The 12,064-nt window shown below is 45.3% G+C and overlaps 1 protein-coding gene across 4 annotated transcripts in view; it reads left to right on the top strand.

Annotated features, from left to right (window-relative positions):
• The first annotated feature begins 2,984 nt into the window (after positions 1–2,984).
• The window catches only part of ADCY7 (adenylate cyclase 7), an 85,566-nt gene continuing 76,486 nt past the window's right edge, over positions 2,985–12,064 (top strand). For 2 of the 4 annotated variants that reach the window (XM_081923994.1, XM_081923995.1), the window contains exon 1: positions 2,994–3,238. The gene's annotated coding sequence lies outside the window, so the exon portion shown is untranslated. Of the gene's footprint in view, positions 3,239–12,064 lie in introns of all 4 variants that reach the window. The other 2 variants (XM_081923997.1, XM_081923996.1) reach the window with 2 other exon arrangements.

Consider the following 12,064-nt stretch of genomic DNA (forward strand, 5'->3'; position numbering starts at 1 on the left):
GCTGTCTCTTGCTTGATTGTTTTTTAAGAACCATGCCTGTTTGTGCATGCACATACACTGCCAGAACATGGGTGATCATGCCCAGTTTTTGGACATCAGAGCATCCTGTCCACCCTTCACAAAACTACAATAGCTTCCTAGGGTTGTCTGGGCAAAAGAAATGGCCGCTAAGCTACCTATGCCTTGCCCAAACACAGTCGGAAGTTGGCAAAAGTTCAGAGTGACAAGAGGGGGTGACGATGGTCACTAGCTTAGTTGGCATTATAGGGGGAAACAGACAAATCCATGAAGGATAGATCTATCAAAACTATTGCCCGTGAAAAGTTGAACATAACAGTTCCAGAGGCACTGTAACTCTGAACACCAGTTGCCAGGGAGTGACAACACAGGCTCTGCTGTTACCTTCAAACTGCTTGTGCGTTTCTGGAGGAATCTGGTTAGGCACTGTGGGAAGCTGCAGGCCAGACTAAACAGACCTTTGGTCTGACACAGCAGGACTTGTCTTATGTGTGGCTATCAATACCACCTGCCTTCTTACTAAAGGGCACCTCAGGCAGGAGCAGTAGGGCTCAAAGGCAGTTTTTGTCTTTTTGCTTGGAGAACAGCTGATGAATGTTCTTTGTATTCCTGCTTGTATTAATGAAATTCAGAAGGCACTCTAGAGAAGATGATGTGTCACCGGTATCCAGCAACCCAGCTGACTGCCACATGTCCAGTGGGTGTCATTCTAAGGTCACGATCACACCAAACATTTAGCGCAGCAGTATGATATCTCTTTGAACAGTCATGGCTTCTGTCAAATTATCCTGGTGCTAAAGTTTGTTATGGATGCTGAGAATTGGTAAGAGACCCTATTCCCAGCCCCCAGAGCTACCAGTTCCAGAGTTCCCTGGGAAGAGGGACTGATTATTAAACTACTCTGTGGATTGAACTCTTTGAGGGGAAAAGGGGGTCTCCAAGCAGCCCTCAGCATTCTTAATAAACTACAGCTCCCAGAATTCTTTGGGGGAAGCCACGAGCATTTAAAGTGGTATCACTGTACAGTGATACTTCAGGTTACATACGCTTCAGGTTACAGACTCCTAACCCAGAAATATTACCTCGGGTTAATAACTTTGCTTCAGGATGAGAACAGAAATTGCCCGGTGGCAGCACGGCAGCAGTGGGAGGTCCCATTAGCTAAAGTGGTGCTTCGGGTTAAGAACAGATTCAGGTTAAGAACGGACCTCCAGAATGAATTAAGTTCTTAACCCGAGGTACCACTGTACTTTAAATATATGGTGTGGATGTGGCCTAATCTAGGAGACCAGGGTCAGGGTTGGCTCGAGATGTTTTGCCACTGTAGGCAAAATGCCCCAATGCCGCCCCCACCGCCGCCACATATCAGTGTCCTTGCCCCCTCCCTGCCCATTCTGTTGTGCCTGTGCTGCTGCCAACCCTGTCACAGCAACTGTATCCTCACCTGTGGTTGTGCCTGCACTGCTGCCACAATAGTGGAGAGGGTAACTGTATCGGTGGTGTGGGAAGCCTCGGGGGAGGGGCTGGGGGCTGGCAGTGGTTCAACAGAAGGGGCCTAAAGCCATCTCCCCTGCCTGAAGCAAATGGCTTCACCTTGCCACCCCTCCTTGAAATAGGACACTCAATAAGTCATCGCTGCCTACCTCTCCTGCCACACATAAGAGTTCTGGCTTGAGAGATAAGGAAGGCATATGACCAGGCTCTCCAGAGAGCTGGGCTCTATTGATATCTAGAGCAAGAAAATTTCAGAGCAAGGTATTGGTTGGGTGTTTTTCTGTTTGTTTTGGGGTTTTTTGTTTTTTTAAAATGAAGCTGATCATGACTGGTTATCCTTTTCTGGGCATGGGAATGAATGTCTGCTACAGATATAAGAGCTCAATCAGGTTGTGAAGGCCAGCAGATAAAAGGATTCTTTGTTAAATAGACAGCAGCATTCAGGGGGACAAGGTTAACCTGGGGATGATATGAGCAGCTGGGTGGATGCATTTTCAGAGGAAACGAAACCAAGTCACAAAAGGCCTGTAAGGCCTGGACTTAAATAAGTAATAATTATATGTTTTGCAGGGTTGGACAACATTATTTAGAGGTGGTTTCACCAACTGGGTGCCCTTCAGATGTTTTGGACTACAATTTCATATAAATTGGCCAGAGATGGTCTTAGGCAACGCACTGCAGGTGCTGAGTACCAGTATGATCTAGGCTTAACCTCAAATGACATGCTAGGGCAGATGCAGAGGAGGGTGACTAAGATGATCAAAGGTCTGGAAACCAAGCCTTGTGAGGAAAGGTTGAGGAAGCTGGGTATGTTTAGCCTGGAGAAGGCAGTGAAGTGATAGGATAGGATACCTGTCTTGAAATACCTGAAGGGCTGTCACATGGAAGATGGAGCAAGCTTGTTTTCTGCTGCTCAAACCAATGCATTCTGGTTACAATAAAGGATATTCCAAATAAACATGAGGAGGAACTTTCTGAAGGCAAGAGCTGTTGGACAATGTAATGGACTACCTCAGAAAGTGGTGGACTATCCTTCATGGGAGGTTTTTTTAAAAACAGAGGTTGGGTGGCCATCGATCAGGGATTCTTTCCTTGTGATTTCTCTGCTGTAGGGGTTTGGAGTAGAGGTGCCTTGGGGTCCCTTCCAACCATGGGCGTAGCCAGGATTTTTGTTAGGTGGGGGTCAGAACCTCAGTTTGCTATGTATTTTTATTGGTTTTTTAACTGGGGGACAGCTGCCCCCTCCCTGGCTACGCCCACGCCTTCAACTCTACATTTCCAAGCTCTCTATAGCCCCGCTGCGCCCCGACCCTTGTGCTCCCACCTTATTCTGCAGCTCCACGTGGGCTTATAGAAAGGGGAAGGAACGGGCTGCCAATCGCCAGGCGCGCAAGGCGCAACTAGAGGCGGGCTTTCCCCAGGCCCCGCCCCTGAAGCACCTGCCTCGGTTCCCACCGCGGAGGCAGGCGAAGTGCGCCTTCCCTCGGCTCTGGCCCCGCTGCAGTCGTGCTTGGCGAGGCGGGAGAGTGGCCGCGCCGCCGGGGGAGCCGACGCCGCTAGAGGGCAGGGGCGGCACCCGCACGTCGGGCAGGCAGCGCCTTTCCGCTTTTGACTCACCCCTTCGGCTTGGGCTCTCCTCTCTTTCTCGCACACCCACCTACGCACGCAGGCAAAACCCCGAGCCGAGGACAGCGACGAAGCCTTGGCCGGAGAAGCGGCGGCAGAGGTGAGTTATGGGGCTGTTGGCTCCGTGCGCCCTGGGCGCGGCGGGCCCGGTACCTCAGACGCTTCGGACAAGTGCCCTTAACTCTCACAGCGCCAAAAAGGCGGGGGGGGGCGTGAGGGCTTTGCGCACGCGCCGACGCCCCCTCCCAACTTTTACGCGCGGACCTTTCTCCGCCGCAGGACCCCCCAGATATCTGGCCAGGTCGCTTGTTTGGTGGGTGTTCTTGCGCTCGGGGAAGAAAAAGAGGTTGCGCTGCGCTAGTTGGCTGGTTGGGGCTTCCAGGGCAAAAGAATAAGGGGCTTAGGGAAAGGTAGCGTTGTCCCTTCCTCTTCCCCCATCTCCTTTTTTTAAGTCAAGGATCTGAAGACAGAAAACAAGTGTGCCTCTGAGCATGCACGGTCTGCAGACACCTCTAGCCCTCGCTTTGTCCACGGCTCCTCAGAAAACTCTGCAGAGTAGGAGAGGAAGGCTTTGATCCTTGCATCTTTTAGTAGCCCAGGTGGATCTGCTTGGCAGCTGATGGAATGTAGCTGGGGAGATTTTTCTTTTTCTTTTCTTTTGTGAACTGTGGAAAACGTTTCGGACGTGTTGAGATTGTTTGTGTTATGAAATACACACAGAGACATATATGCATGTCTATGTGTTTATATATCTTTACACACACACACACACACAAATGTATAACACCCAGTAGAGTCCTACTCAGGAGAAAGGATCCCTGTGTCTTCAATGGAGCTTACAGCCAGCAAGCTGAGCATTAAGATTGCGATGAAATTTGTCTCCATACTAAATTCAGAATCTTGGCCATTATCTGATGCTATTATGGTAATTGCTCAAATCAAAGAAACATTAAGGTTGTTGGTTGAGTTTAAGAACTTGTTTGATGAAATCTGCATGCTCTTGCATAGGAGCAGAAGAACGGCCCTGGTCCTTCCGTAAGGGGGAAAAATGAACATTCTTGGTTGGTTCTTCCGTGGTGCATTTGAGGCATTCTCTCCTGCGTGAGAATGAAAGCAGAACCACCTTTCCTAAGATGGCACTGACTCTTCTTATAATTCACATTGAAAAATAATGTCTCTTTAAATAATGTGTTAACAAAGTCTCTCTTTAATTGACTTTAAAAAGAAGTTTTCAGTCAAACCAACTGATTAAAAATTTATAGCGCTTATGATGTTTCTTTGCCTCTGAGCATATCCAGAGTGTTCTTCCTCTCTAATGAGCAACCACCAAAGAATTCTGGGAACTGTAGTTTAATCATTACAGAGCTACAAAAGTCAGGACCCTTAACAAACTACAGTTCCCAGGGTGTGGGTGTGCACTTTAAATGTATGGTGGGTACAGCAGAAGCTCTGTTGGGAAGATATAGGGTAGGTTTCAGGCAGTCTTCAATCCTGGCATCTCCCTGTTCAATCTCTCCTCTGGGTCAATTGTATATGTAAACGTCCCTTATTTCAGAGTGCTTTATTTAAACAAAGATTTAGTCGATTGATCAAATGTTTGCATAAATAACTTTGAAGAAAAAAGCATGAAGTCTTTTTTTTAGATTTATGCCTTCAAATTTTTGCATGGCAGCACTTCTTTTTAACTGGTCAAAACTTAACACTACAGTCGTATGCAGTAGGGATAGGGAACCTGTGGCCCACCAGATGATGTTGGACTCCAGCTCCCATCAGCCCCAGCCAGTGGCAGGGATGATGGGAGTTGTAGTGCAGCAACATCTTGAAAGCTGCAACTTCCCCATCCGTGCTTTACAGCATATTCAGAAATCCCAGTAAGGAAGGGTGCTAGGGTTATAGCCTAAATCGACTGGGCATGTAACAGGTATCAAACATTGCAGGCATCCTACTCTGATATTAGGACAGACATTAATCGTATAGAGAGGGGGAGGGCTGAATCCAACTAAATTCTGCTTGACCTATTGAAATTAATAGATCTGTGGTTGAATTAGGTCTTCACCAAGTACATATAATGTTGAATACAACTCAGAGATGTCATAGCTGAAAACCCTTTATCTCAGTGGTGCAGAGATATGAACTCTGCACACCCTCAGAGGCACAGCTCAGCATTGTTTCATATGGCTAAATCATTTCCTGGACTGTCAATAAATCATGAGTGAGGGGAGGGACACTATGACTTAGTGGTAGAGCACTTCCTTTGCTTGCACTTGGTCCCAGGTTCAATCATTGGCATGGCCAGTTTTTTAAAAGGGCCTAGTGGCAAATGATAGGAAAGTCGTCTGCCTCAGATGAGATTAGACTAGAGAGTTTCTGGCAATACTGTATTAGGAAGAAAGGCAACCAGCCTTGCCTGCATTAAGGCAGCATCCTACATTATGCTATATCCATGAAAATCCTGGGATTACTTTTGGGTGTTAGTGAATCGCTTCTTCTTGCCTCTGGGTTGATGTCCAGAACTTTCAGGAAACTGTCGTTTATTAAGCAATGGGGCTTTGCAAATGCATTAACAGATGCATTAACAGATGAGCAGCTCATCGTTACCATTTCAGCGGCAACCCTGAGGTACAGGTGCTTCCCATTATTGGCAGCAGGGGAGGGCGGGAAAACCCCGAATGGTCACCGTGAAGCATATTCCATAATTCACAATTGATATGCCCTCTTGCTCTCTGTTTACATTTGGTTTTTCTAGGAGTGAAAGGGAGTGACTGTTCTGACGGGCTGCATCTGTTGACCAATCTGTGCTGTAATCTGTTCAATATGGCACTGTTCATTTCCCTTTTTAAACTTCATTTCCTTTCGGTGTTGCAGTCTCTGCCTTTCGTAAGCCTACAGATATTGAGCATGTCTCTAAACTACAGCGGAGAAAGGGTTTTTAATTTTTTTTTTGTAATGCTTTTGTTAAGAGAAGGTGGGAAATTAGCCAACTGCAGCCAAAGTGTTCATTTTCAGAATAAAGAACAGCGTTTCATGGAGGCTGCTGATTGTCTGAACAAAATGTGCTCCTAGCCTTTCAAGACCATAGTTCTTATTGCTGAAAACAAGTCTTTCTTTCCTGAATGGAAATGATTTCCAAGAGCTATTTCAAGTTTGACCATTTTTCTCTCTACACTGCTGGCATTGATTTATAAGGCTGTCACCCACTGGAAACAACAAGAATCAAAGAATCATAGAATTGGAAGGGACTACCAGGGTCATCTAGTCCAACCCCTTGCAAGGCAGAAATGCATGATTAAGAGTCTCATGCTTTTACCGACTAAGAGTCTTCTAGCACCTTTAAAGACTAACAGACTTACTATGCCATAAGCATTGGAGGACTACAGTCCACTTCATCAGATGCATGAAGTGGCAACCTTAGTTCCATTCAGATTTATATTTGTGCTTGTCCCCATTCAACAAGCCTTCTAGAACAGTGGTTCCCAATTAGCTAAGTACTGCTGGGGGGGTTTTGGAGTTCATCATTTACTCCGTTCCAAGAAATCTTCGTTATGAGCCTGTTTGGATCATAGAATTGTAGAGTTAGAAGAGGCCGCAAGGGTCCTCTAGTCAAATCCCTTGAAATGCAGGAATCTCAACTAAAACATGCATGACAGATGGCTATCCAACCTTTGCTTAAAACCCTCCAAGGAAGGAGAGTCCACAACCTCCCGGGGGAGTCTGTTGCACTGTCAAACAGCTCTTGCTGTCAGAAAGTTCTTCCTGATGTTTAGTGGGAATCTCCTTTCTTGTAACTTGAAGCCATTGGTTCGAGTCCTACCCTACCTTTCATGTGACAGCCCTTGAGCTATTTGAAGATGGCTACCATATCTCCTCTCAGTCTCCTCTTTTCTAGGCTTAACATATGGTTTCATCAGTCCATGCAACCTGTACAGTCAATAAAAGTGGTGCAGGTTCTCAGTGTTCTGCGATGAACTGCCTCATTTGAGTTTGTGCAGGCAAACCACATCTTTGCATATGTAGATTACACATGTGTTCATTTTGGAATTGTAGTTGTACAAACTTCATGTGATTCACAATCTATTTCGTACACATTTCATCTATGCAGGAAGAACTAGGTTTAAGCTTCCTCTTATAGCAATTGCTTTCTCCGAGGGTACTAACAAGAACCCTTCAGTGTGAAATGTGTCCTTTTAAAGAATTTGTAGCTTTTACAGTAAACCAGATGGACAGGTGGTGAGTGATTCACGATGATGTGATAAGCTTGTGAGAGTTCATGACAAATAACAGAACGAACTTCACCCAGGAAATCAGCATGGAGAGGATGTAATACTTGCTAGAACCTGTTTCCAAACGCAAGACTTGACCTCATGTTAGCCAATGTTAACGCAGTGGTTTGCGACTGGGGGCAAAAACTGGCCAAAGCTGTCTTGAGTTCATTGTGGTTCTGATGGTGATATGTTGCTCCCAAGGAACCTGAGATAGAGAATAAGATAGAGATGATAACTGGTTGAGGCAATTCCAGGTTGGTTTGCAAGGTGTTTACAGCAGCCATTGTGAGACTGGTAGATGAAACCCACCCACCCACAGCTACCTTCACCACCATAGTCTACAAAAAGGATCACATTCTACATCCCTCAGGTCATAGCAGCAGCTTCTGCTACTTCCCAATACCTTTTAAAGGTGGGTTAAGTTGCAAGACATGTGCTGAAGGATGAGGATGTACCAGGAGACCCTAGGGATTGAACCCATGACCTTCTGCAAGGAAAGCAGATGACCCGACCATTGAGCTTGTACTATAAAGTGGCTCTTCCCACCAAGCTGAAGGACCGGCGCCTACAGCTGTTAGAAGACCAGGCCAACACTAAGTTTCTCTAATTAAAACCAACCCTTTGATTGTGGTTAAGTTGCATCAGTTAAAGGATGGAGGATGTCAAAGGATGGAAGTGGTTTATCATTGGGTGTGCAGTATCTAGGCAAAGTAGAAACCTATCAGTATCTATGGGGGTGGGGGGAGGCCCCCCACCCATGTGCTTAAACACATCTTGCTGGAGTCTGCAGAGTTCTGAAGTGCACAGTTGTTGGCCTTTCTTCATGCCCACTTCAATATAAGATGATCCAAATTCTTGGGAAAACGTTGCAGGCAAAAAAGGACATGCCCTCTCCTTGCAGCAAGAACTCGCTTGTGGTTCAATATGGCCTTGTTGTCATTGTGCTGTGCAGTATAGTTTAGGGTTAAAGATGCACTCCAGTTGTGTAAAGGTTGACTGTGACGGTACTACATGTTATTGAGGAAATGTAGGCTGGTGCTAGCCATCCATGCTTGTAATGTCTGGTTGGACACAATGAGATGAGACTAGTCCATAACTAGTCACTAGATTCTAGTGTGAAATATCCTATTGGAGTGTGTTTGGTGTGCACAATGTAGGGATAATTGGGCAAAACGGCTTCTTCCCTGTTTTAGTATCCCTCCTTCAAATTTTAAATACCTCCCTTTTTAAAAAGCTGTAGTGTAATACGCAAGGTGATTAGAAATCCTTTTATAAAAGCTGAAGCAGGATTAATCATTAAACCACCTTTTTTTTAAAGTGGGATTTTTTTTTAAAAGAAAAGCAATTGCACAGCACAGTGTCACCTTGACAGCATCCTATTCAGTGTAGGATGGAGAATATGCAGATCTGGTTACAAAACTGCGTGCTTCATACTTGTGGGATAAGTTCCATAATTACTGGTACTTTTTTTTAAAAAAAAAGCAGAATAATATAAATCGGTGTTGGAATGTGATAGGGAGTATGTTTTCTTCCATCATGCTCTAGTTCATAAGCCTTTTTCTGTTATGCGAAGGTGGCTCTTCAGTTTTACTGAGTTAGGTTTGCAGTGGTAATATTGTGGTTAACAGCCTCTGCTTCAAGACAGGAAATTCTAAATAGAAATTTGCTGCCACTGTGAACCATTGCAGTGGTTAGAGTGTCAGCCTGGGACATGAGAGATCAGGGTTCAGATACCCACTTGGCCATGAAGCTCACTGAGTGACCTTAGGCCAGCCACTGCCTCTTAGCCTAACCTACCTCACAGGGTTGTTGTGGTGATTAGATGAGGAGGGGGAGAATACTGCCTTGAGCTCCTTGGAGACAAAAGTGGGATACAAATGAAATAAGTAACTAGCTAGTAAGGGGAGGTTTGGGAGAGGCCATGGGACCAAAAGTAAATGTTAAGTAATTAAATTCACGTTCCGCCTTATTCCAAGAGCTTAAGATGGCATAAATGGTTAAGTCTCTCCCCCCCCCACCAATTTATTGTAATAGCCCTTAAAGTGGGTTTGCCTGAGGCAGAGTAACTGGCTCAATGTCACTGGGGTGGCTTCAAGGCTGAGTGGGGATATGAACTTAGGTTTCTATAGTGAGATACTGATTCCCCAGTCTGCAGAAGAATTGTGTAAGGTCCCAAGATGGTAATCCTTAGTCAGTAAATAGCACCACCCCCAGCAGCCCCTCTCCACAAAAATTCCCAGTTTGCAGGTTATAATTCTACAGTGAAGAACCTCTGAGTGCAGCAATAGGAGGGAGAAGAGGAGACACATTTTTTGAGTTAAAGGATTGTGTCTCCCCTTCCAAAGTTTCCTGCCGCTGTCTGCCTCCAGCTCTTCTCCCTCTGATGGAGGTGGTGAAACATGAGCTACCACTAGCGTGGAATTTCTGAGAAGAATCTGTGAGTAATGTGTTTTGTGTTGCTGTGTGTGTGTGGTTGTGTTTTCCCACCCCCCAAGAGCCAGGATGCAATTCTGCAATTACATGGTTTTGAGGGTGTGTATGGGACCAGGGTCAACTGAAGTTGAGTGGATCCTCAAGCTGATAATGTTCAGGAATTCAGTTTAAAATGCTATAGCGTCATTGCTCCTCTCTTACCCTAAATGAGGGCCAGTTCTCACACAGCAGTGTTTGTGATGCAATAAGTTGCTTTATTCGAAAAAGGCTCTTGCAGATCAGATAAGCCCATCAGTGGGAGCACTGTAGCAATATCTGAAAGGAGGTGCCTGTGTCCCATCAATCTATTTGGGACTATAATCCAATGTGTCCTTTTCTGGGTTAGGCTATTTTGCAACCTTTCTCTCTCTCTCAATTGACATGTTAATCAGCTTTGACTCTGATATGACATCTTGAATCTTCAGATTGATGATGACAACATTTGCCATTGTTTCTGTGTTCCTAGTTGGGTTTCCACCTCCCCCCCCTTTTTTAAAGTAATGCTTTACCTCGCTCCCTGATTACTTGGTTTCTTCAGTAGCTAATTGTGAAGAGTTTGTCAAAGGCCCATTGAAAGCCTGAATAAATTACTCCAGCTGGTTCTCCTTTATCCTCTACTTCAACTGGCATTTTAGCAGCCTGAGATACTGTTTATCCTTTGTGCAAGACTCACAATGGGGACCTTAAGGGGATTTTTCATCTGTGCATGTTCACACAGAAGTGAGTCCCTCTGAATTCAGTGTGTTTTGCTCCCAAAAGAGCGTCCATAGGGTTGCAGCCGGACCAATTTAATGTGTGACTTTTTCCTCTCTCCTTTGAGAGAGTGTTATGGCCTTAATCCAGGTGGGGATGGGCGAAGGCCAAAATACCCCTTTCTCTTCCAAATTCTGCCATGTACTGATCACGAACAAGTAGGACAGCTTTGTTGAAGGCCTTGTTCAATTAACCCACTGTTGAGGATTCAAAGATGGCGAGGAAGAAGGAAGAGTTGGGGCAGGTAGAACTTCGTTGATCCTCGTGGGAAGAAGCAGAAATGTTTAAATAATGTCGTCTAAGGCTGTGTACTCACTATACCTTTCGAGTGCATTCGAAGCACGTTCTTTCCCTCAAAGAATTATGGGCTCCGTACTCTGCCTCTGACAGAGTTACTCTTCCCAGCAACCCATTAGAAACTACACTACCCATAATCCTTTGAGGGAACGAAGGTGCTTCAGATGTGCTTTGAAAGGATAGTGTGTGTGCAGCCATAGCGGAGTCACTGTCTGCTGCCTTTTCCATAGATGCTGAGCCTTTCATGGAATGTGCCCTTCCATTGTTAGCTCTGACAGTTCCAGACAGATGGGTTTGAATCCTTTTCTTTTTTTTTTAAAAAAAACCATCTTAAAGAGCTTCCAGAAAGGTAAGCATGTTTACAACACCAGAGAGCCTCATGGCACATTAATACTACTGTTTACTATAGCCTGAGCGTGCAAACGGATGGGGAGGCTAAGGCTGCTTCCCATCACCTTGCCAGAAATATTGGTCCTTGCTCATCAGTGAGCTGCCGTTTTAGTTCATCTACTGATTTGGAGCTTGCTTTTTCTTTCTTTCTTTCCATTTCAAAGTCTTCCAAAACTTGAAGGAACCAATTGATTAGATATTTCCTTTCCAGCTAGGTTGTGGTGGTCAGAGTACAGTATAATTTGTTACTTGCACAGTGCTTTTTTCATTGATGGGTAATATGGTGGAGAGAATAAGGCAGGGCACACTGTAATAAAGTGGCCTGACTAATGGTCAGGAATTGGATTTTCTGGAGGAAAAACCTGAGCAAGTGGTGGTGGGTGGGCTTCAGGTTCAACTTTCTTGTTGCCTCTCATGGCTCTGACTTGGAAACTAACAAGGACAGAATCCCACAGGTTAAATTTGCCCCAGAGGTTTCCACTTCCCAATTCCTACAATAATGCACTCATGACACCAAAGATACCCGCTTCCAGCATTTTTCACATACTAACTATGCCACAGTTATTTCAACAATGTCTAGACACTTAAAACCATCAACATGCCTTATAACCAGGAGAAGATTTGGTGAACTTCAGCAGTTGATTCCCCCCCCCCACCACCTTGGTTTGCATAGATTTCTGAGTACGCCAGGGAAGAAAAGAGTAATGGAGTACCTAGCACATTTTGCATGGATTCCAAAGAAACGTCTGAAC

This window comes from Podarcis melisellensis, assembly GCF_964234715.1.
Source record: "Podarcis melisellensis genome assembly, chromosome: 8".
Lineage (NCBI taxonomy): Eukaryota > Metazoa > Chordata > Lepidosauria > Squamata > Lacertidae > Podarcis > Podarcis melisellensis.